At 39.1% G+C, this 22585-nt stretch overlaps 1 long non-coding RNA gene across 1 annotated transcript in view; it reads left to right on the top strand.

Annotated features, from left to right (window-relative positions):
* LOC119507203 overlaps positions 1–7275 on the top strand; it is a 41499-nt gene extending 34224 nt beyond the window's left edge. The window contains exon 3 of the long non-coding RNA XR_005211164.1: positions 6961–7275. This is a non-coding gene — a long non-coding RNA (uncharacterized LOC119507203). The remainder of the gene's footprint in view (positions 1–6960) is intronic.
* The last annotated feature ends 15310 nt before the right edge of the window (positions 7276–22585 follow it).

Consider the following 22585-nt stretch of genomic DNA (forward strand, 5'->3'; position numbering starts at 1 on the left):
TATTTTCTCCCATTGAGTTGGCTGCCTCTTCACCTTTTTGGCAAATTCCTTTGAGGTACAGAAGCTTTTGATTTTGAGGAGTTCCCATTTATCTATTTTTTCTTTCATTGCTTGTGCTTTGGGCATAAGGTCGAAGAAGCAACCTCCTATTACTAGGTCTTGAAGATGTTTCCCTACATTATCTCTTAGAAGTTTTATGGTACTGTCTCTTTTATTGAGATCTTTGCTCCACTTTGAGTTAATTTTTGTTTAGGGTGTGAGGTAGGAGTCCTCCTTCATTCTTTTTGTTATGGCTATCCAGTTCTTCTAGCCCTATTTGTTGAAGAGACTGTTCTGTCCCAGTTCAGTGGATTTGGGGACCTTATCAAAAATCCATCAACCATATATCTGGGGTCTATTTCTGAACTCTCAGTTCAATTCTGTTGATGAATATGTCTATCTTTATGCCAGTCTCATGCTGTTTTGACCACTGTAGCTTTATAGTAGGCTTCAAAGTCTGGAAGTTTAAGTCCTCCCACTTCATTCTTCTTTTTTAGGATGTTTTTTTGGCAATTCAAGGCCCATTTCCCTTCCAAATAAACTTGATAACTAACTTTTCCAAGTCTACAAAGTTGGTTTTGGAAATTGGATTGGGATTGCATTGAATCTGTAGATCAGTTTGGGTAGAATTGACACCTTAACCATATTTAGTCTTTCTGTTCATGATCATGGAATATTTTTCCACCTATTTAGGTCCTTTTTTATTTCTTTAAGTTAGATTTGTAGTTTTCTGTGTAGATGTCTTTTATATCCTTGGTTAAGTTTGTTCCTAGGTACTTGATTTTTTTAGTTGCTATCATGAATGGAATTTTTTTTTTTTATTGCCTCTTCCTTTAGGTCCTTACTAGTGTATAGGAACATTACCGACTTATGTGCATTAATCTTTTTTTTTTTTTTCAGAAAAATAGCATATTTTTATTAACTGTCTCTATAAAAATTTTTTCTACAGCATACTTGTTTCCTCTTCATATGATAACTTTATCATTTTTTGGAGAGATTCAAAAATTAAACCGGTATTTGATTGAAATTTACCTTGTATTGTTGATAATTTAGGAAAGTTTCTTTCAGGTTCACAACTGATTATTGGTAAGGAAATTAAATTTTTAGGAATCTTTTGAAATTTTTGAATCTCTCCATGAAATTTCAGAGATGAACCATAAGATTTCAGGGCATTTCAAGTTTTCTTATGCCGATTAACTGTAATACTCTTCAAACTGACCACACACATTAACCAGTTTGGCTTTGCTGTGGTCGTTGTGGATTGTGTTTATTTTTCTATGCAATTTTTGAGATAGAATCACATAACATACATTCAAAGTGTACAATCAGTTGTTCACAGTGATTTCATATAGTTGTGCTTTCATCACCACAATCAATCTTTTGAACATTTTCATTACTCAAAAAAATAAAAATTAAAATAAAAAAGAACATCCAGAGCATCCCGTTTCCCTCCTCCTGCCCATTGTTCATTTACTTTTGTTAAATATGCAGTTTTATTGAGATACATTCACACACCCTACAGTTATTCACAGAGTACAGTCATTCACAGCATCATTAAACGTATGTGCATTCATCACCAGAATCAACTTTTGAACCTTGTCCTTACTCCAAAATAAAGATAAAAGCAAAAAAGAACACCTAAATCTTTCCATCCCCTCCATCCCACCCTTTTCTTCATCTAATATTTATTCCCATTTTTCCACTCATCTGTCCATACACTGGATAAAGGGAGTGCGAGCCACAAGGTTTTCGCATTCACACAGTCACACAGTGCAAGTTACATAGTTATAAATTTGTCTTCAAGAATCGAGGTCTCTGGGTTGCAGTTCAACAGCTTCAGGTATTTCCCTCTACCCATTCCAACACATTAAAGGCTAAAAGGTGATATCTACATAAGTGCATAGGAATACCCTCCAGAGTGACCTCTCAACTCCATTCTTCTTAGGTACTGGAACCTTATTTTGTTTCATCTCTCTTTCCCCTTTTGGTCAAGAAGATCCTCTCAAGCCCACAGTGCTGGGACCAGGCTCATCCCCAGGAGTCATTTCCCACATTGCCAGGGGTATTTACACCCCTCAGTGTCATATCCCACATAGGAGGGAGGGTAGTGAGTTCACCTGCCAAGTGGACTTAGAGAGAGAGAGGGGTCCACATCTCAGCAACAAAGAGACTGTCTTGGGGGGGACTCCTAGGCACAATTATAAGTAGGCTTAGCCTCTCCCTTGCAGCAACTAGCCTCACAAGGGAAAGCCCCCAGAGAGAGGGCTCAGCCCAGTAAATTGGCAGTACTCAATGTTTGTGGGAAAATCAGCAATCACCCAGGTGGGGAAGTCCAATATTTCCACGTTTCTCCCTAGTTCCTTGGGGGGGCCCGCAAATACATTTTTACTCCCTGCCCATATCACTCTGGGATGTTTCAGGATTTCACCCCAGGCTGTACAAACTCACCAAGTCCCACTTCCCATTCACAGCTCCAAGTACCTATGTGCATTTATCTTATATCCCACCATTCTGCTGAAGTATGCTCAAGTAGTTTTGTGGTCAAATTCTCTGGATATTTCAAATATAAGTTCATATCATCTGCAAATTATGACAGTTTTACTTCTTCTTTTCCAATTTGGTTACCTTTTATATCTTTATCTTGGCAAATTGCTCTGGCTAAAACTTGTAGCACAACGCTGAATAATAGAGGTGACAGTGGGCATCATTGTCTTGTTGCTGATCTTAGGGGGAAGGCTCTCATCCTCTCCCCATTGAGTACTATGCTGGCTGTGCATTTTTCACATATGCCCTTTATCATATTGAGGAAGTTTCCTTCAATTCCTACCTTTTGAAGGTTTTTTTTTTTTAATCAAAAAGTGATGTTGAATTTTGTCGAATGCTTTTTCAGTGTCTATCAAAATGATCATTTTTTTCTCCTTTTATTTGTTAATGTGTTGAATTACATTAATTGATATTCTTATGTTGAACCAACCTTGCATGCCAGGAATGAACCCCACTTGGTCGTGGTGTATAATTCTTTTAATGTGTCTTTGGATTCGATTTGTAAGTATTTTGTTTAGGATTTTTACATCTATATTCGTTAGGGAGATTGGCCTGTAGTTTTCCTTTTTTGTAGTGTCTTTATCTGGTTTTAGTATCAGAGTGATATTAGCTTCATAAAATGAGTTAGGTAGTGTTCCTTTTTCTTCATTTTCTTGATAGAATTTGAGCAGGAATGGTGTCAATTCTTTCTGGAAAGTTTGGGAAAGTTCCGCTTGAAGCCATCTGGCCCTGGGCATTAATTTGTAGGTAGATTTTTGAAGACTGATTGGATCTCTTTGCTTGTGATTGGTTTGTTGAGGTCTTCTATTTCTTCTTGAGTAAGTCTAGGTTGTCCATGTGTTTCCAGGAAATTGTCTATTTCCTCTAAATTGTCTAGCTTGTTAGCATATGGTTGTTCATAGTATCCTCTTTATCCACTCATCTGTTGAGGGACATTTGGATTGTTTCCATCTCTTGGCAATTGTGAATAATGCAGCTATGAACACTGGCATGTAGATATCTGTTTGCGTCACTGCTTTCAGATCTGGATATATACCGAGAAGTGCAATTGCTGGATGAAAGGGTAACTCTATATCTAGTTTTCTAAGGAACTGCCAGACTGTCTTCCAGAGTGGCTGAACCATTATTACAGTCCCACCAACAATGAATAAGAGTTCCAATTTCATAGTATCCTCTTATGATTTTTTTTTTTTTTAATTTCATTGGATCTGTAGTAAGTATCCTCTTCTCATTCCTGATTCTATTTATTTGGTCTTCTCTCTTTTTTACTTTGTCAGTCTAGCTAAGGATCTGTCAATCTTGTTGATCTTCTCAAAGAACCAACTTTTGTTTTATTTATTCTTGCTATTGATTTTTGTTGTTGTTCTCCAGCTCATTTATTTCTGCTTTATTCTTTGTTACTTCTTTTTGTCTACTTGCTTTAGGGTTATTTTGCTGATCATTCTCTAGTCTCTTCAGTTTTTCAGTTAGATCTTTGGTTTTAGCTCTTTTTTTTTTTTTTTTTTTTTTTTGATGTATGCATTTAGAGCTATAAATTTCCCTCTCAGCACCACTCTCACTGCATCCCACAGGTTTTGTTTTTTTTTTCATTTTTGTTGTTGTGAACTTTAACACATATATATATATATAACAATGATAACATTCAACATATGATTTCACAAGTAGCTAGAGAGCAAAACTCAAAGAATGTCATGGGTCACAGTTCCACAACTTCAGCCATTTCCATTATTGTAAAATATAACATACAGAAAGGTGTCATCTCTCGATGTACAGCTCAACAAGCAGTCCCCACAGGTTTTAATATGTTGTGTTCTCATTTTCATTCATCTCTAGATATTTACCAATTTCTCTTGCAATTTCTTCTTTGACCTACTGATTGTTTGGGAGTGTGTTGTTTAACCTCAATATGTTTGTGAAAGATCTGGTTCTTTGGTGGTTATTGATTTCTAGTTGCATTCCACTGTGGTCAGAGAATGTGCTTTGAATAATTTTAGTCTTTTTAAATTTATTAAGACTTATTTTGTGCCCCAGTACATGATCTATCCTGGAAAACGTTCCATGGGCATTAGAGAAGAATGTATATCCTGGTATTTGGGCTGTAGTGATCTATATATGTCTATTAAGTCTAATTCATTTATCCTATTGATTAGGTTCTCAATTTCCTTATTGGTCCTCTGTCTAGTTGTTCTATCTATAGAAGAGTGGTGTATTGAAGTCTGCCACTATTATTGTAGACATGTCTATTGCACCCTTCAGTTTAGCCGATGTTTGTCTAATGTATTTTGGAGCTCCTTGATTGGGTGCATGAACATTTTACATTGTTATTTCTTCTTGGTGAATTATCCTTTTTATTAATATATAGTGTCCTTCTTTATCTCCTATGATATCTTTGCATTTAAAGTCTATCTTGTCTGATATTAGTATTGCTACCCCAGCTTTCTTCTGATTGCAATTTGTATGGAATATTTTTTTTCATGCTCTCACTTTCAGTCTCTTTGTGTCACAGGGTCTGAGGTGAATCTCTTGTAAACAGCAAATCACTAGGTCATATTTTTTAATCCATCCTACTGGTCTGTATCTTTTAATTGGAGAGTTTAATCCATTCACATTCAAAGCTATTACTGTGAAGGAAATTCTTGAACCAGCCATCTTCTCCTTTGGTTTTTAGTTGTTAGGTCTATTTTTTTCCCTCTCTCTTTTTTTTCCATTAAGTTACCCTTGCTAATAACTCTTTAGTTCTGTGCTCTTTTCCAGACCTCTCTCTCTGTTCTTTTTTTCTCAGCTGGTAGAGCTCACTTTAGTATTTTTTGTGGGACAGGTCTCTTGTTAACAAATTCTCTCAGTGTTTGTTTGTCTGTGAAAATTTTAAACTCTCCCTCAATTTTGAAGGAGAGCTTTGCTGGATAAAGAATTCTTCGCTGGCAATTTTTCTCTTTCAGAATCTGAAATATGTCATACCACTGCCTTCTTGCCTCCATGGTGCACACTGAGTAGTCAGTAGCTAGTCTTATGTTGTTTCCCTTGTATGTGGTGAATAGCTTCTCTCTTGCTGCTTTCAGAAGTCTCTCCTCTTCAGCATTTGACAATCTGATCAGCATATGTCTTGGAGTAGGGTTATTTGGATTTATTCTTTTTGGAGTCCTTTTGGCATCTTTAATTTGCATATTTATGTCATTTAGAAGGGTTGGGAAGTTTTCCCCAACAATTTCTTCAAGCACTCTTCCTAACCCTTTACTTTTCTCTTCCCCTCCAGAACACCAGTGATTCTTATATTTGTGTGCTTCATATTGTCCATCATTTCCCTGCGCTCCATTTCAATTTTTTTAAATTTTTTCACCATTCATTCTTTTGTCCTTTCACTTTCCATCACATTATCTTTGAGGTTACTAATTCATTCCTCTACTTCTTCAAATCTGGTGTTACGTGTGTCAAGAATATTTTAAATGTGATCAACAGTATCTTTTATTTCCACAAGATCTATTTTTTTTTATTTACGCTTGCAAATTCTTCTTTATGCTCTTCTAGGGTCTTCTTCGTGTCCTTTATATCCTGAGCCATATATCGATATTTGTGTGTACTTCTTTGATTAATTGCTCCAAATTTTGTGTGTCTTCTGGCTTTTTAATTTGTTTGTTTGGCTTGTCCATATCTTTTATATCCTTCAAGTGCTTTTTGTAATTTTCTGCTGGCTGTGGGGCATTTGCTTGTCTTGATAGGGTTTTTGGGGAAGTGCAGAATTAATTGAATATTTATATATAATTTGGTTTGCTAGAGTGCACTTTCCCAATACTATGAGCAGGTGGTGCTCTTGAGGCACAGCTTGATGGAGTGCAGTTTCTCTAACCTACCAGCAGGTAGTGCTCTCAAGTAGGTCTTCCCCGAGTTTCTCCAGTGTGGTGGGTGGAATCCAAACCCAGTGGGGAGCTAATCAGTGTACCTGTTCTCCATGCACTTTGGGAAATCCCAGTCCTGGGCTGCAACGTGGGCCCCAAGTAGGTAGGCAGGGGGCCTTATCAAGGGCACCCCACAGGAGGGACTTGGGCCCTGCCTGCTGGTTCTCTGCCTGTCTTGCACCTACAAGTCTCTGGGCTGTGAGAGGGGCTCCCAATCCTCTCCCTTCCCTGCTTCTTGCTGTTGCACACCTCCCCCCCTGGACTTCCATTGGGGGAGAGCAGTTGCCATCTACTGGGTTCCTTCATGGGAGCTCCCTGCTGTCTCACTGTGGAGGATCACCCCCCCAGCAAACTGTTAAGGTAGGTGAACCACTGCTCACTCCCTTGCCCAGTGGCGGTTTTGCTGCTGCCAGCCTGGGGGAGGGGGCCAGATGCAGAACACACTGTTCCCTCCAGCTACTATTTCTCCTCTGTTTTTTTTCAGGTGCGCCTTCCACATACTGTGGGGGACTCTCTATGGCCGGTCACACCCTGAAACCAAGTCCCTGGTGTCCTCTGGCCCCTTTCTAGTTGCTTTCTTGGAGGAGGTGAAGCCCGTTCTGCCTTACCTACTCCACTGTCTTCCCAGAAGTCCCAGTATCCTTGATTCTCGAAGGCAATCATTTAACTATATTTACATGATGTGACCATGTGATTATGAAAACCTTGTGGCTCACACTCCCTTTATCCAGTGTATGGACAAATGAATAGAAAAATGGGGACAAAAAATAAATGAATAATGGGGGGGGAGTATGAGATGTTTTGGGTGTTCTTTTTTACTTTTATTTTTATTCTTAATCTTACTTATTTTTTTTGGAGTAATGAATATGTTCAAAATTTATTGTGATGAATGCACAATTGTATGATGATACTGTGAATAATTGTACACTTTGGATCATTGTATGGTGTGTAAATATATCTCAATAAAATTGCATTAAAAACAACGGGTAGGGGACAAGGGGTATGAGGTGTTTGGGGTTTTCTTTTTTATGCCTGTTTGTTATTTGCTTTTTGGAGTAATGAATATGGTCTAAAATTGAGTGTGATGATTGCACGACTAGGTGATGATATTGTGAAAATTGATTGTATACTTTTGATGGATTATATAGTATTTGAATGTATCTCATTAAAACTTGCAGTTAAAAAAAAAGCTTCAAAGAGAGAAACATTTCCAGTTCCAAGTCCAGGCATTGCACTGGGTGAATGGATCATCGAGGTAGAGGTAGGTCAGGAAGTCAGTATGGTGGTTTGAGTCCCATGGACCTGACTTTGAGGCCTAGGCACCACTTCCAGACTGATTCCTCATTTTCTTTGACCTCTACACCTTTCTGTTTTCTGGGTATCATTCTACACAGTGTTCAAGACCCTGAGCAGAGATTGTCTGTTGAGTATTCTCCTGGAAAATAAGTAATTCAATAATTAATTGGTATTTAATTAAATTAAGTAAGAGTATCTTGCCTGTTTAACTGTTAATTGGTGTTAACTTAGTTATAGTAAGTGTTTAATGTATGTTTAATTGTTAATTGGTGTGTTTGGTCTAGTGTTATTCATTGGTATATTACTTAATGTATAGTAAGTGTTAACTGTTTAAATTTGTTAGTTGGTTTGTTACTGCATTTATATTGTTCAAGTGTTCCTAATTGGTTACTGATTATGGAAATTATTTAAAATGGGAAATTTTAATTCTAACAGCATTCCTGAATATAGCCCTGTTCCAGTTTGCTAAAGCTACCAGAATGCAAAATACCACAAATGGATTGGCTTTTATAAAGGGGATTTATTAGGTTACAAATTTACAGTTCTAAGACCATAAAAATGTTCAAACTAAGACATCAACAAGAGGATACCTTCACTGAAGAAAGACCCATGGCATCCAGAACACCTCTGTCAGCTCAGAAAGCATGTGGCTGGCATCTGCTGGTCCTTTGCTCCCAGGTTGCATTGCTTTCAGCTTTTGATTCCAGTGGCCTTCTCTTTAAGCATCTGTGGATTCTCACTTAGCTTCTCTGGGACAAACCCTGGGCTTCATCTCCTAGCTTAGCATTTCCAAATGTCTTTCTGTCTGTATCTCCAAGCAGCTGGGTCTGTGTTGGCTCTGATTTCAATGACTGTCTTCAAAATGTCTCTGGGCAAAAAAAAAAAAAATATATATCTGGGCATTTTCTCTCTAGGTATCTCTAAGCTCTCTTCAAAATACATCTGCCTTTTATCCTCTCATAGGGAATGCCAGTAAACTAATTAAGACCTACCTTGAATAGGTGGGGGTCACATCTCCTTGGAAAAAGCCTAATCAAAAGGTCCCACCCACAAGTCTGGGTCAAAGAACAAGGATCTTTTAAGGTACATAACAGATTCAAACCAGCACAAGCCCTTTGCACTATATTTTGAAAAGTTGGAAAAATTTTATTTATGAGCCTATGGAAAAAACAACAAAATTAGTTTACTTCTGTAACACAGTCCGGCATCAATATGATTTCAAATCAGGAGAGAAATGGCCTGAGAATTTTCTATAGAAAGAACACTATTAACATTAGGGTTGTTCTGCAAGAGAGAGCAGAAATGATATAAGATGGTGTATATTCAATCCTTCTTTATCCCTCTCAAAAGTATATTTTTGTGTTTTTCTGTTTTTTAGTGTAACTAACTCTCAATTTGTGTCTGTCTGCTTGTTCAGTGTACATTATCATACCTCCAGATAGTAACAGCAAATTAACAAAAAATTCTTAAAAGAGCTCTATTTGAATTGCGTAAAGATAAATAAGGGGTATGAGAGAAAAAGAAAAAATAAACTCTCTAGGTGCTAGGGTTCAAAACCTTAATTTTTGTAATTACTGTAAACAAACTGGACATTGGAAAGACACTGCCCTCTGAAATTTCCCAAAGGCAGCTACAGCTGCCTCAGGAAATAGCAAAGATTTTTCCAGTTGTCCAGGTCACAGCTTTAGGTGAACTAGATCTAATAACTGGAAACAATTAAAAGAGGGGCATAGGAATGCTCATCCACACTAAGGCAACCTTCGGGGTCCTAAATCCCACTGCCCTCATGTAAAACTTTTACAACCAATTTCAACAGACCCAGCCTCATTCTTTCTCACCTATCCCTGCCCTCAGGGCCTAAACAGCTAAAGCAGCTAGAAGGGCTGGGTGCATAAAGATGGGGGAGGTGTACTGGGCCTGGAGATTAGAAATGGTGAACACAGAAGAAATGCTCTGAAGTAGTCGATGTTTGTTCTGAAAGAATTTCTCACTTAAAATTATTTTTTTCCAATAAAACCTTTGCAGTAGTCACTGTAGTAAACAAATCATTATTAAAATATAAATAGCCTTGGAATAGGAGTAATTGAATAAGATCTAATTGCCAAATTTCAGAAAGTAAAAGAAAATGTCCTTGAGAACTACAGAAAAGTTTCCTAGATTTGTGCCTGAGAACTTGATAGTCAATGTACTTTTTTATAAATTCAGTTTTATTAAGATATATTCATATACCATACAATTATCCATGGTATACAATTAACTGTTCACAGTACCATCATATAGTTGTGCATTCATCACCCCAATCTATTTTTGAACATTTTCCTTACACCAGAAAGAATCAGAATAAGAATAAAAAATAAAAATAAAAAAGAACACCCAAATCATCCCCCCATCCCACCCTATTTTTTTTAGTTTTTGTCCCCATTCATCTACTCATCCATCCATACACTGGATAAAGGGAGTGCAATCCACAAGATTTTCACAATCGCACTGTCACCCCTTGTAATATACATTGTTATACAATCGTCTTCAAGAGTCAAGGCTACTGGGTTGGAGTTTGGTAGTTTCAGATATTTACTTCTAACTATTCCAGTACAATAAAACTTAAAAAGTGTTATCTATATAGTGCATAAGAATGTCCACCAGAGTGACCTCTCAACTCCATTTGAAATCTCTCAGCGACTAAAGCTTTATTTTATTTCATTTCACATCCCCCTTTTGGTCAAGGAGATGTTCTCAATCCCATGAGGCCAGGTCCAGATTCATCCCCGAGAGTCATATCCTGCGTTGCCAGGGAGATTTACACCCCTAGGAGTCAGGTCCCACATAGAGGGGTGGGCAGTGAGATCACCTGCCAAGGTGGCTTAGAGAGAGAGGGCCACATCTGAACAAAAAAGAGGCACTTGGGGGAGACTCTTAGGCACAATTATAAGCAGGTTTAGCCTCTCCTTTGCAGTAATAAGCTTCATAGGGGCAAGCCCCAAGACTGAGGGCTCACTGTGTCAAGCTGTCAGTTCCCAGTGTTTGTGAGAACATCAGCAATAATCCAGGTGAGGAAGTCCAACACCTCTGCATCCTCCCCCAGCTCTTCAGGAAGGCCCCGAATATGTATTTTTGTTCTCTGCCCACATTACTTTGGGATGTTTTGCTATTTCACTCTAACCTATACAGACCTGTCATATCTCACTTGCTATTCAAAGTTCCATGTAATTGTAGTGTTTGAACAAACTGACTGTAGAAGTTATATTGTTTAGAAAATATGGATACTACACCGAATAAACATTTCTTCCCTTGTGTGCTGGTTTGAATGTATTATGTCCCCCACAAAAAGCCATATTCTTTGATGCAGTCTTGTGGGGCACACATGTTGATGGGGATTAGGTTGGAACATTTGGATTGGGTTGTTTGCATGGAAATGCACCCCACCCAACTGTAGGTGATAGCTCTGAGGAGATATTTCCATGGAGGCATGGCCCCACCCATTCAGGGTGGGCCTTGACCAGTGGAGCCATATAAATGAACTGACAAACACAAGGAACTCAGTGCAGCTGTGAGTGACATATTGAAAAGGAGCTACAGCCAAGAGGGACACTTTGAAGAAAGCACAGGAGCTGCAGATGAGAGACATTTTGAAGACGGCCGTTGGAAGCAGACTCTTGCTCTGGAGAATCTAAGAGAGGACAAATACCCCAAGTGCAACTGAGAGTGACATTTTTGAGGAACTGCAGCCTAGAGAGGAACGTCCTGGGAGAAAGCCATTTTGAAACCAGAACTTTGGAGCAGATGCCAGCCATGTGCGTTCCCAGCTAACAGAGTTTTTCTGGACACCATTGGCCATCCTCTAGTGAAGGTACCCGATTGCCAATGTGTTACCTTGGACACTTTATGGCCTTAAGACTGTAACTGTGTAACCAAATAGACCCCCTTTTATAAAAGCCGATCCATTTCTGGTGTTTTGCATTCCAGCAGCATTAGCAAACTAGAACACCTTGGTATCACATGGAAGTTGAAGTTTTAACACAGTCAGTTTCAACATTTACCCTTTGGCCCAATTTGCCCTAGTCTTAACAAGATCTGCTTCATTCATATCTCTAATTGAAGTCGGGGCTCTTTTTCAGCTTTTTTTTTTTTTTTTTTAACAATTGCTGTGTGCATTAGTCAATGTACTTTTGAGGTGGTTGAAAGTTTGGGGATATTATGAAAACAAAGAGTTTTTTTTTTTCAACCTCCAATAGAAGGAATATAAAAAGCAAATACAGCCACACACACACACACACACAAATTGCAGTGAAAAAGTCTGGTCCTATTAATACTGAACAAAAGTGGTGAGTTCTCTGCCCAATGCACTAACAGCCAATCCATGACACCTGGGTTTTAAAGAGAGCACGCATTTAATGCTACAGGTGAAGCAGAAGATCAGATGACCTATTTGGCCCCCAAATCTGTCTCGCTGAGTCTAAGGAGTTCAGGATTTTTATGGATTACAATAGCAAGTATAAACAGGGCTGAGATAGGCTAGAAAAAAACACTACAACAACAGCCATGAACAGGGCTGAGACTAGTTGAGTTTCAGTAATTTGGGGTATTAGCTTCTGCCCATCAGCAATATAGAAAGAAAAAAAAATTCTGTAGAGTGAATCAGTAATCATGATTGTTTGTTAATTCTTAATTTCTCAGTTACAGTCTTCCTGTTTTTTTGATGATTTTTTGATCAAACAAATACTATTTGATTCTATTTAGGTATGTTCTCCCTAAATTTATACAAGTTTACCAATAAAATAAGCTAATGGTTAAAAAAATGTTAGTTTGTGTTTAATGAAATTAAGGTATTATTTTGACAAACTTTATTCTAAAAGTAATTATATTTTGTAAGAGGTCTAAAGATAGTATCAATGATCTTTTCATAACATAAAATATACAAGATGTGCTTTGTTAAAGAAAAGGGTGTAGTTTTATCCTCAAGAATGTGTAGGACAAGCCTGAATTAATACTGAAATGTGTAGAAGGTTTGTGAAAGTGAATTTTTTTTTTTGTAGTCATTGCTGACTAAAATTTATTTAAGGGAGTATGGTTTATCCTTAAATAAAATGGCTAGTTTTAATATGTAAAACAAGACCTGGATAGATATGGAAAGTTGTGGATGTTTTGTGAAAGTGAATTTTGTCTGTCCTAGTCAATCCTGACCAAAAATTTTGTAGGCTTGTTTAAAATATTTTTTAAAGAGCTTTTGTGTCAAACTGTGTATTCATATAGAACTGGAGTTTTCTCTCTGTTAAAACTTCATTCAAAGTTTTTCTTAACCATCTGAGTACTCTGTCTAGAAGACAAAGATTTTATATCTTATCAGAATAATATCCTGGTTGATGTTTATGTTGACCTTATTATCCTTTGTTTCAGAAGACAAGTCTTCTCACTTTCAATGGAAAACTCTTGTAACTGTTTAAAGGAAAACTGTTACAAAGGATTTGTTCTTTCACGTTGTAAATGGGATGTGCTAAAATAGTTAAACATGTTACATGGGAAGTGTTTGGGAAGTATTACAATAATTAAAAGGGATTTTCTATCCTTCTATTAGCTAAATTTTTATTGGTGAAGTGTTATTCATGTATTTAGAGATTGTATAAAATTCCTAAAGACTTGACAGTGTTCTCACTGTACATTTTATATCCTAATACTGATCTGCATGATGTTAAACAATAGTATGATGTTGTTAGTCATGGTTTTATTATTCTTAGAAAAAGGTCATGGAAACAACCAAATTTACTTGTCAGTTACATTAATTTGCTTTAATGCTTCTCTAAAAGTACATGTGATCAGCTATAAGTCAGAATAAGTCAGAACTTCATCTTCAACAAAAAAAGGACTTTAAAAGAGAAGGAAGGCAAGTATATAAATTATGTTCTATATACCCTGTTAAATGTGTAAATGTGAGACAGGACAAAATTTCTGCTATGGTTTGTGGTTGGTGATCCCAATATAAGTCAACTGTCAACTGTCAAATGTTTTTATTTTTGAAAATAGCTTCATTTAGAAAATACTTATAAGAAAATTAGGGTCTAGACTGTAAGCTCTTATAGCAGTCACATTTACTCCTGAGCTTTAACTGTTATTTCTAAATTCTAAGATAGTTTGCTCTTTCTGTATAATCTGAAAATCCCCTGGAACTTTGGTATCTGGCTGACCCCTGAGACTCAGAGTTAGAGTTCTCCAGCTCTGAAGTCAGCATTACTCCATACAGCAACTATTAAAGAAGCTGAAAAAAAAAAAACGATTATTTAGAGATGTGAATGAATCTGATCTGGTTAGGACTAAGGTAAGTCAGAATACAGGATAAAAAATGACATTGTCTGTTTTTTAAAACTTTAATTTCTGTTTGAGAACAAAGGAAGCCATGTTTATTTTGTCCAAAATTTAAATTTTATGTACCACACTATCTGATTTAACCTGTCTGATCAGTTTATTTAAGCAATAAAATTACATGGAACCTAGAATAGGGAATGTGACTTTGTTATTCTGTACAGGTTACTCTAATACCCTGATACATTCCAGAGTATTTCAGGCATAAAATTAAAAAGTATTTGCAAAGCCCCTGAGGGACTAGAGAAAAAATGTGGAAGTAGTAAACTGCCCCACCTGAGGAATTCCTGCTATTCTCTTAAGCAATAGGGCCTCCCAATTTAATAAGCCAAGCCCTTGATCTTAAGGCTTGCCTTTATAAAACTTATTTCTGTAATGGAGTAGCTAACCCAATTTATAATTAATGCCTAAGAGTCACCCCCAGAGAACCTCTTTTGTTGCTTAGACATGGTCTCTCTCTGTAAACCAAACTGTGCATTTAAACTCACTACCTTCCCCTCTACATGGGACATGACTTCCAGGAATCTGAGTCTCCCTAGCAATATAGGACATGACACCCAGGGATGAGACCAGCCCTGGCCTTATGGGAATGACAATGTTTTCTTGACTAGAAGGGAGGAAAAAAGTAAAATAAAGTGTCAGTTGCAGTGATGGTTAGATTCATGTGTTAACTTGGCCAAGTGATGGTGCCCAGTTGTCAGGTCAAGCAAACACTGGCCTAAATGTTACTGCTGGAACATTTTGTGACAGGTTAATAAACCAGAAGGCTGGTTTATTAAATCATCAGTCAGTTGCACTGTGGCTGATTACATCTACAATCAATTAAGGGAGTGTCTTCTGCAATGAGAGAATACAATCATTTGGATTTAATCCAATCAGTTGAAGACTTTTAAGGGAATAGAAAGTACTTGCACTTCTTCTTCAGCTAGCCAGACTTTCCTGGGGAATTCATCAAAGATGAATTGTAGTTGCCAGCTCGCAACCTGCTGTATGGAATTTGGACTTGTGCATCCTGCACTACAGAATTTGGACTTGTGCATCTCCACAGTTGTGTGAGACACTTTAATAAATCTCATATTTATGGATAGCTCCTCTTAGTTCTGTTTTCCTAGAGAATCCTAATACAGCTTGGTACCAGGAATGGTTCTTGAGAAACAGAATCTTAAAATTGGCTTTTACAATGGGTTTTCTACTGTGATTCAATTCAAAGGCACTAGTGAATCTATTTCCAATAATCAAAATGGCACTGACAGTCCATAGCATGAGTTGGCTATAGAAGTATTCAAGATATCAACTTTTGATTGTCCTATTCATACTCTTGTATGAAGCAAGGCTCTGGGTGGCAGTGTTTTTGACATATAAAGAGAGTTTTGTGGAGTCAAGAGGTGTAATGATGTTGGCTGGCTGTTCTTAGATATGCTGAATACAGTTATAACAGAAAGGGACAAGCTGAAGGCTTCAAATTTGCAACTTAAACACCATATGAAAGATATAAAGGTTTCTATGTGTGCCCTGAAAGAAAATTTTATTTCCTGTGGCCACAGACTTGAGATCTCTGAAAACCAGACCCAGAGTCTCATTGTGTGAGTAACAGATTTACAATGCAAACTAAAATCTCAGCCTCACAGGGTGTCTGCTGTTTAAGTAAAGGCACTTATTGGAAAAGAATGGGATCCTGAAAATTGGGATGGGGACATATGGGTTGATAATGATGGCAGTGGGGACACTGGAACTCTGGATTCTGCTGAGTCTTTGCTAGATATGCCTGTAATGGTCTGCCCTGAGGAAATGCCCGCCCCTCCAGCCTGAGGTAATAGCCACCCAATCTGCAGCCTGCCCTGAAGAGACAGCTACCCAACCTCTAGCCTACCCTGGGAAAACAGCTTCCTGACCACCAGTCTGCCCTGAGGAACCTGCCATCAAACCTCCACCTAAAGAGAGTAACCCTTCAGTACCTGCTAAACCTGTAATTACCTCCCCTGGGGAAAGAGCCCTCACTCCTCTCTGGAGAGATTAATCCCATTTCACCAGGTGAAACTGCAATGGAATGCCCTGAGGTAATTGACTTGAAGGATACTTCTAATACTTTTCATGACCCACCCCCACCAAAACTCCTTTCTTCAAGGCCTATAACTAAAGTTCCAACAGGCCCCAAAAGTTGAGGTAAAAGTGAGACCCATGAAGAACTACATTATACTTCTAAAGAACTGCATGAGTTGTCCAATTTATATAGATAGAAATCAGGGAAATATTTGTGGGAATGAATATTAAGGGTGTGGGATAATGGTGGAAGGAATATTAAGTTGGATCAGGCTGAATTTATTGATATGGGCCTGCTAAGCAGAGATTCTGCATTCAGTGTTGTAGCTCAAGGGGTTAGAAAGGACATTAACAGTTTGTTTGGGTGGTTGGCTGAAACATGGATTAAAAGGTGGCTGACATTACCTGAGGTTGAAATGCCACAACTGCCCTGGTATAATGTAGAGGAGGGGATCCAAAGGCTTAGGGATTGCAATGTTAGAGTGGATTTATCATGGAAGATCTGCTCACACACCCAGGAATGTCCAGGACACCTTTTACCAGGACCGTGAGGAATAAATTTGTGAGACTAGCTCCATCATGCCTGAAGAGCTCTGTAGTTGCCCTTCTCTGTAGGTCAGATATTACCATGGAAACTCCTGTCACTGAGCTGGAATCCTTAAACACAACAGGGATAATCCGATCCTGAGTTGGCAAAAGCCATGTGGCAGCAGTTAATTGCCAAAGACAAGGTGGGTGTGGCTACCATAATGCACAGCAGGCTCAAAGTAGCAGTCAAAATAATCTGAATCTCAGAGACTTATGGTGTTGACTAGTAGATCATGGAGTACCTAGAAGTAAAATAGATGGACAGTCTACTAAATTCTTGTTAGATTTGTATAAGCAGAAGAATTCTAGGTCAAGTGAACAAAAGCCTAACTTGAATTACAAAAACAGAGTGTCACAGCCCCTTAATCAATTCCCAAAATTGAGAGTTTGTGACCCAGAGCCCCTTGAATGAGGGGTAGGCTCAGTATCCAAGGGGAAGGACCCTGTTATGGTGCCACAAATTTATACAATTAATATTCCTCCTAGCTTTCCCCAAGGGGACCTATGGCCTTTTACAAGGGTAACTGTGCAATGGGGAAAAGGAAGTGATCAGATATTTTAGGGATTATTAGACACTGGCTCAGAGGTGACATTAATACCAGGAGACCCAAAACATCATTCTGGTCTATCAATCAGACTAGGGGCTTATGGAGGTCAGGTGATTGATGGAGTTTTAGCTCAGGTCCATCTCACAGTGGGTCCAGTGGGTCCAGTGGGTCCAGTGGGTCCCTGGGCCCATTCTGTGGTTATTTCCCCAGTTCTGGAATGCATGATTAGAATAGACATACTCAGCAAGTGGCAGAATCCCCACATTGGTTCCCTGACAAGTGGAGTGAGGGCTTTTATGGTAGGAAAGGCCAAGTGGAAGCCACTGAAACTGCCCCTGCCTAGCAAAATAGTAAATCAGAAGCAATACCAGATTCCTGGAGGGATTGCAGAAATTAATGTTATTCTTAAGGATTTGAAGCATGCAGGCGTGGCAATTCCCACCACATTCCCATTCAAATCTCCTATTTGGCCTGTGCAGAAAACAGATGGGTCTTGGAGGATGACAGTAGATTACTGTGAACTTAACCAGGTAGTGACTCCAATTGCAGCTGCTGTTCCTGATTTAGTATTTCTTGAGCAAATCATCACATCCCCTGGTACCTGGTATGCAGCTATTGATTTGGCAAATGCTTTTTTTCTCAATAGCTGTTAACAAGGACCACCAGAAACAATTTGATTTCAGCTGGTAAGGCCAGCAGTATACCTTCACTGTCCTACCTTAGGAGTATATCAACTCTCTAGCCCTATGTGATAATCTTGTCTGCAGGGAACTTTATTTCTCCCTCCCACAAGACATCACACAGGTCCATTATATTGATGATATCATGTTTTGGACCTCATGAACAAGAAGCAGCAACTACTCTAGACTTATTGGTAAGACATTTGCATGTCAGAGGATAGGAGGTGAATCCAACAAAAATACCGGGGACATCCACCTCAGTAAAATTTCTAGTTGTCCAGTGGTGTGGGGCATGTTGAGATATCTCTTCTAAGGTGAAGGATAAGCTGTTACATTTGGCCCTTTCTATTACCAAAAAAGAGGCACAACACCTAAATGGCATCCTTGGATTTTGGAGTCAACATATTCCTCATTTGGCTGTACTACTCTGGCCCACTTACTAAGTGATCAGAAAAGCTTCTGATTTTGAGTGGGGACCGGAGCAAGATGAGGCTCTGCAACAGGTCCAGGCTGCTGTGCAAGCTGCTCTGCCATTTTGGACCATATGATCCAGCTGACCCAGTGGTGCTGGAAGTGTCAGTGGTAAATAGAGATGCTGTTTGGAGACTTTGGCAGGCTCCTATAGGAGAATCACAATGCAGGCCCTTAGGATTTTGGAGTAAAGCCTTACTATCCTCTGCAGATAACTATTATTCTTTTGAGAAACAGCTTTTGGCCTGCCATTGGGCCTTAGTAGAGACAGAATGCTTAACCATGGGCCACCAAGTTACCATGAGACCTGAGTTGACTGTCATGAGCTGGGTGTTGTCTGACCCACAAAGCCATAAAGTTGGGCATGCACAGCAGCATTCCATCATAAAATGGAAATGGCATATTCAACATAGGGCTCGAGCAGTTCCTGAAGGCACAAGTAAGTTACATGAGGAAATAGCCCAAATGCCCATGGCCCCCATTCCTGCCACATTGCCTTCTCTTTCCCAGCCCACAGCTATGGCATCTTGGGGTGTTCCTTACAATCAGTTGACTGAGGAAGAGAAAACTCGGTCCTGGTTTACAGATGGTTTTGCATGATAGCAGGTACCACTCTAAAGTGGACAGCTGCAGCACTACAGCCCCTATCTGGGAAGTCCTGGAAGGACAGTGGTGAGGGCAATTCCTCCCAGTGTGTGGAACTTTGAGCAGTGCACTTGGTTGTTCATTTTGCTTGGAAGGAGAACTGGCCAGAGGTGGTTTGTATACTGGTTAATGGGCTGTTGGTAATCATTTGGCTGGATGGTTAGGGACTTGGAAGGAACATGATTGGAAAATTGGTGACAAAGAAGTCTGGGGAAGAAGTATGCGGAGAGACCTTTCTGAGTGGGCAAAAAAAAAACATTAAGATGACCTCAGCAGGGGAAGATTTTAGTAAGTGGATAAGATGACCCTTCTGTGGATACCAGTCAACCTCTTTCCCCAGCTGCTCCTGTCCTTGCCCAATGGGCTCATGAACAAAGTGGTCATGGCAGTAGGGGTGGCAGTTATGCATGGGCTCAGCAACATGGACTTCTCCTCACCAAGGCTGATCTGGCCACAGTCACTGCTGAGTGCCCAATCTGCCAGCAGCAGAAACCCACACTCAGTCCCCAGTATGGTGGCAGGCTGATTACATTGGACCAATTGCATCATGGAAGGGGCAGCAATTTGTTCTAATTGGAATAGACATATACTCCAGATATGGGTTTGCCTTCCCTCCACTCAATGCTTCTGCCAAAACTACCATCCGTGGACTTACAGAATGCCTTATCCACCATCATGGTATTCCACACAGCATTGCTTTTGATCAAGGAACCAACTTCACAGCAAATGAAGTGCAGGAATGGGCACATGCTGATAGAATTCCCTGGTCTTACCATGTTCCCTATCATCCAGAGGCAATTCAGTTGATAGAGCAGTGCCAACTGGGTGGCAGTATCTTGCAGGGCTGAGGTAGTATTCTTCAGGAGGCTGTGTATGCTCTGAATCAGTGTCCACTCTATGGTGCTGCTTCTCCTATAACTAGGGTTCACAGGTCCAGGAATCAGGGGGTGGAAATGAGATGGTACCACTCACTATCACCCCTAGTGATCTACTAGGAAAATGTTTGCTTCCTGTCCCTGCAACCTGAAGCTCTGCTGGTCTACAAGTCTTCGTTCCAAAAGAAGGAATGTGCCTACCAGGATACATGATTCCATTGAACTGGAAGTTAAGACTGCCACCTGGCCACTTTGGGCTGCTTATGCCTCTGAATCAACAGGCAAGGAAGGGGATTACTGTACTGGTTGGAGTGATTGATCCTGACTATCAAGGGGAAATAGGACTGCAACTACACAGTGGAGGTAAAGAAGAGTTTTCCTGGAAAACAGGTCATCCCCTAGGGATCATGGTAACTAATAACCATGCCCTGTTATTAAACTCAATGGAAAACTACAGTAACCCAATACAAGCAGGACTACCAATGGCCGAGAAACTTCAGGAATGAAGGTTTGGGTCACCTAACCAGGCAGGGAACCACAGCCAGCTAAAGTGCTTGCTGAGGGTAAAGGGAAAATGGAATGGATAATGAAGAAGGTAGTGATAAATATGAACTATGACCCCATGACCAATTACAGAAATGAGGACTGTGATGGTATGAATATTTCCTCTTGTTTTGTTATGAGTATGCTTGTATTTGTACATAAAGCAAATATCTTTTTTTTCCCTCTATCTTATCCCCTTATATGACATAAGTTGTATTGTTCATTTCATAGTATTTACATTACAGGATATCAAGTTTAAGAGTGAATATTACTTGTGCTGGTTTGAATCTATTATGTCCCCCACAAAAGCCAAGTTCTTTTTTTTTTTTTTTAATTTAATTTAGTTTAATTTTTTTTAATTCAGTTTTATTGAAATATATTCACAGACCATACAGTCATCCATGGTATACAATCAACTGTTCACAGTATGATTATATAGTTATGCGTTCATCACCACAATCTATTACTGAACATTTTCCTTACATCAGAAAAAATCAGAATAAGAATAAAAAATAAAAGTGAAAAGAGAATACCCAAACCATCCCCCCATCCCACCCTATTTGTCATTTAGTTTTTACTCCCATTTTTCTACTGATTTTTTTTCAATTTTTTAACTTTGTTTATCAAAAAATTAAAAACAAACAGGCAAACAACAACCAAAAAAACCCCACAACATTTCAAACAAAGCAATGGATTAAGGAAAGCAAATAACCTAAAATAACTACTTTGCTTCCAATATGTTCCTACCATACCCCAAGAAAATTAATAAACCATGTCCAAACAGAGGAGTAAGAAAAACAAATAATCTAAAATAACTACATTGCTTCCAACATGTTCCTACGATACCCCAAGAAAATTAACAACCCCTAAGAAAACAAAGGAATAAGAGAAAAAAAAAAACCTAAAATAACTCTCTTGCTTCCAACATGATCTTACTATATCCAAGAAAGTTTACAAACCATAATCATTCCTGAGCATTCCCATAACATTGAGATTACCCTCCATAGTTTATCTGTTCTTATTAGATTATCATTCCCCCTCCACTAATTGGTATCTCTAGGTCCCCTACATTCTACAGTATAAAACGTACATTTTTCACAGAATTCACATTAGTGGTAACATACAATATCTCTCTTTTTGTGCCTGGCTTATTTTGCTCAGCATTATGTCTTTTTTTTTTTTTTTTTTTAATCTTCATTTTATTGAGATATATTCATATACCACGCAGTCATACAAAACAAATCGTACTTTCGATTGTTCACAGTACCATTACATAGTTGTACATTCATCACCCAAATCAATCCCTGACACCTTCATTAGCACACACACAAGAATAACAAGAATAATAATTAGAGTGAAAAAGAGCAATTGAAGTAAAAAAGAACACTGGGTACCTTTGTCTGTTTGTTTCCTTCCCCTATTTTTCTACTCATCCATCCATAAACTAGACGAAGTGGAGTGTGGTCCTTATGGCTTTCCCAATCCCCTTGTCACCCCTCATAAGCTACATTTTTATACAACTGTCTTCGAGATTCATGGGTTCTGGGTTGTAGTTTGATAGTTTCAGGTATCCACCACCAGCTACCCCAATTCTTTAGAACCTAAAAAGGGTTGTCTAAAGTGTGTGTAAGAGTGCCCACCAGAGTGACCTCTCGGCTCCTTTTGGATTCTCTCTGCCACTGAAGCTTATTTCATTTCCTTTCACATCCCCCTTTTGGTCAAGAAGATGTTCTCCGTCCCACGATGCCGGGTCTACATTCCTCCCCGGGAGTCGTATTCCACGTTGCCAGGGAGATTCACTCCCCTGGGTGTCTGATCCCACGTAGGGGGGAGGGCAGTGATTTCACCTTTCAAGTTGGCTTAGCTAGAGAGACAGGGCCACATCTGAGCAACAAAGAGGCATTCGGGAGGAGGCTCTTAGGCACAACCATAGGGAGGCCTAGCCTCTCCTTTGCAGCAACCGTCTTCCCAAGGGTAAAACCTGTGGTAGAGGGCTCAACCCATCAAACCACCAGTCCCCTATGTCTGTGGTCATGTTACCAACCATGGAGGTGGGGTAGGCCAATACC

This window comes from Choloepus didactylus, chromosome 12 (genome assembly GCF_015220235.1).
Source record: "Choloepus didactylus isolate mChoDid1 chromosome 12, mChoDid1.pri, whole genome shotgun sequence".
NCBI classification, from domain to species: Eukaryota; Metazoa; Chordata; class Mammalia; order Pilosa; family Megalonychidae; genus Choloepus; species Choloepus didactylus.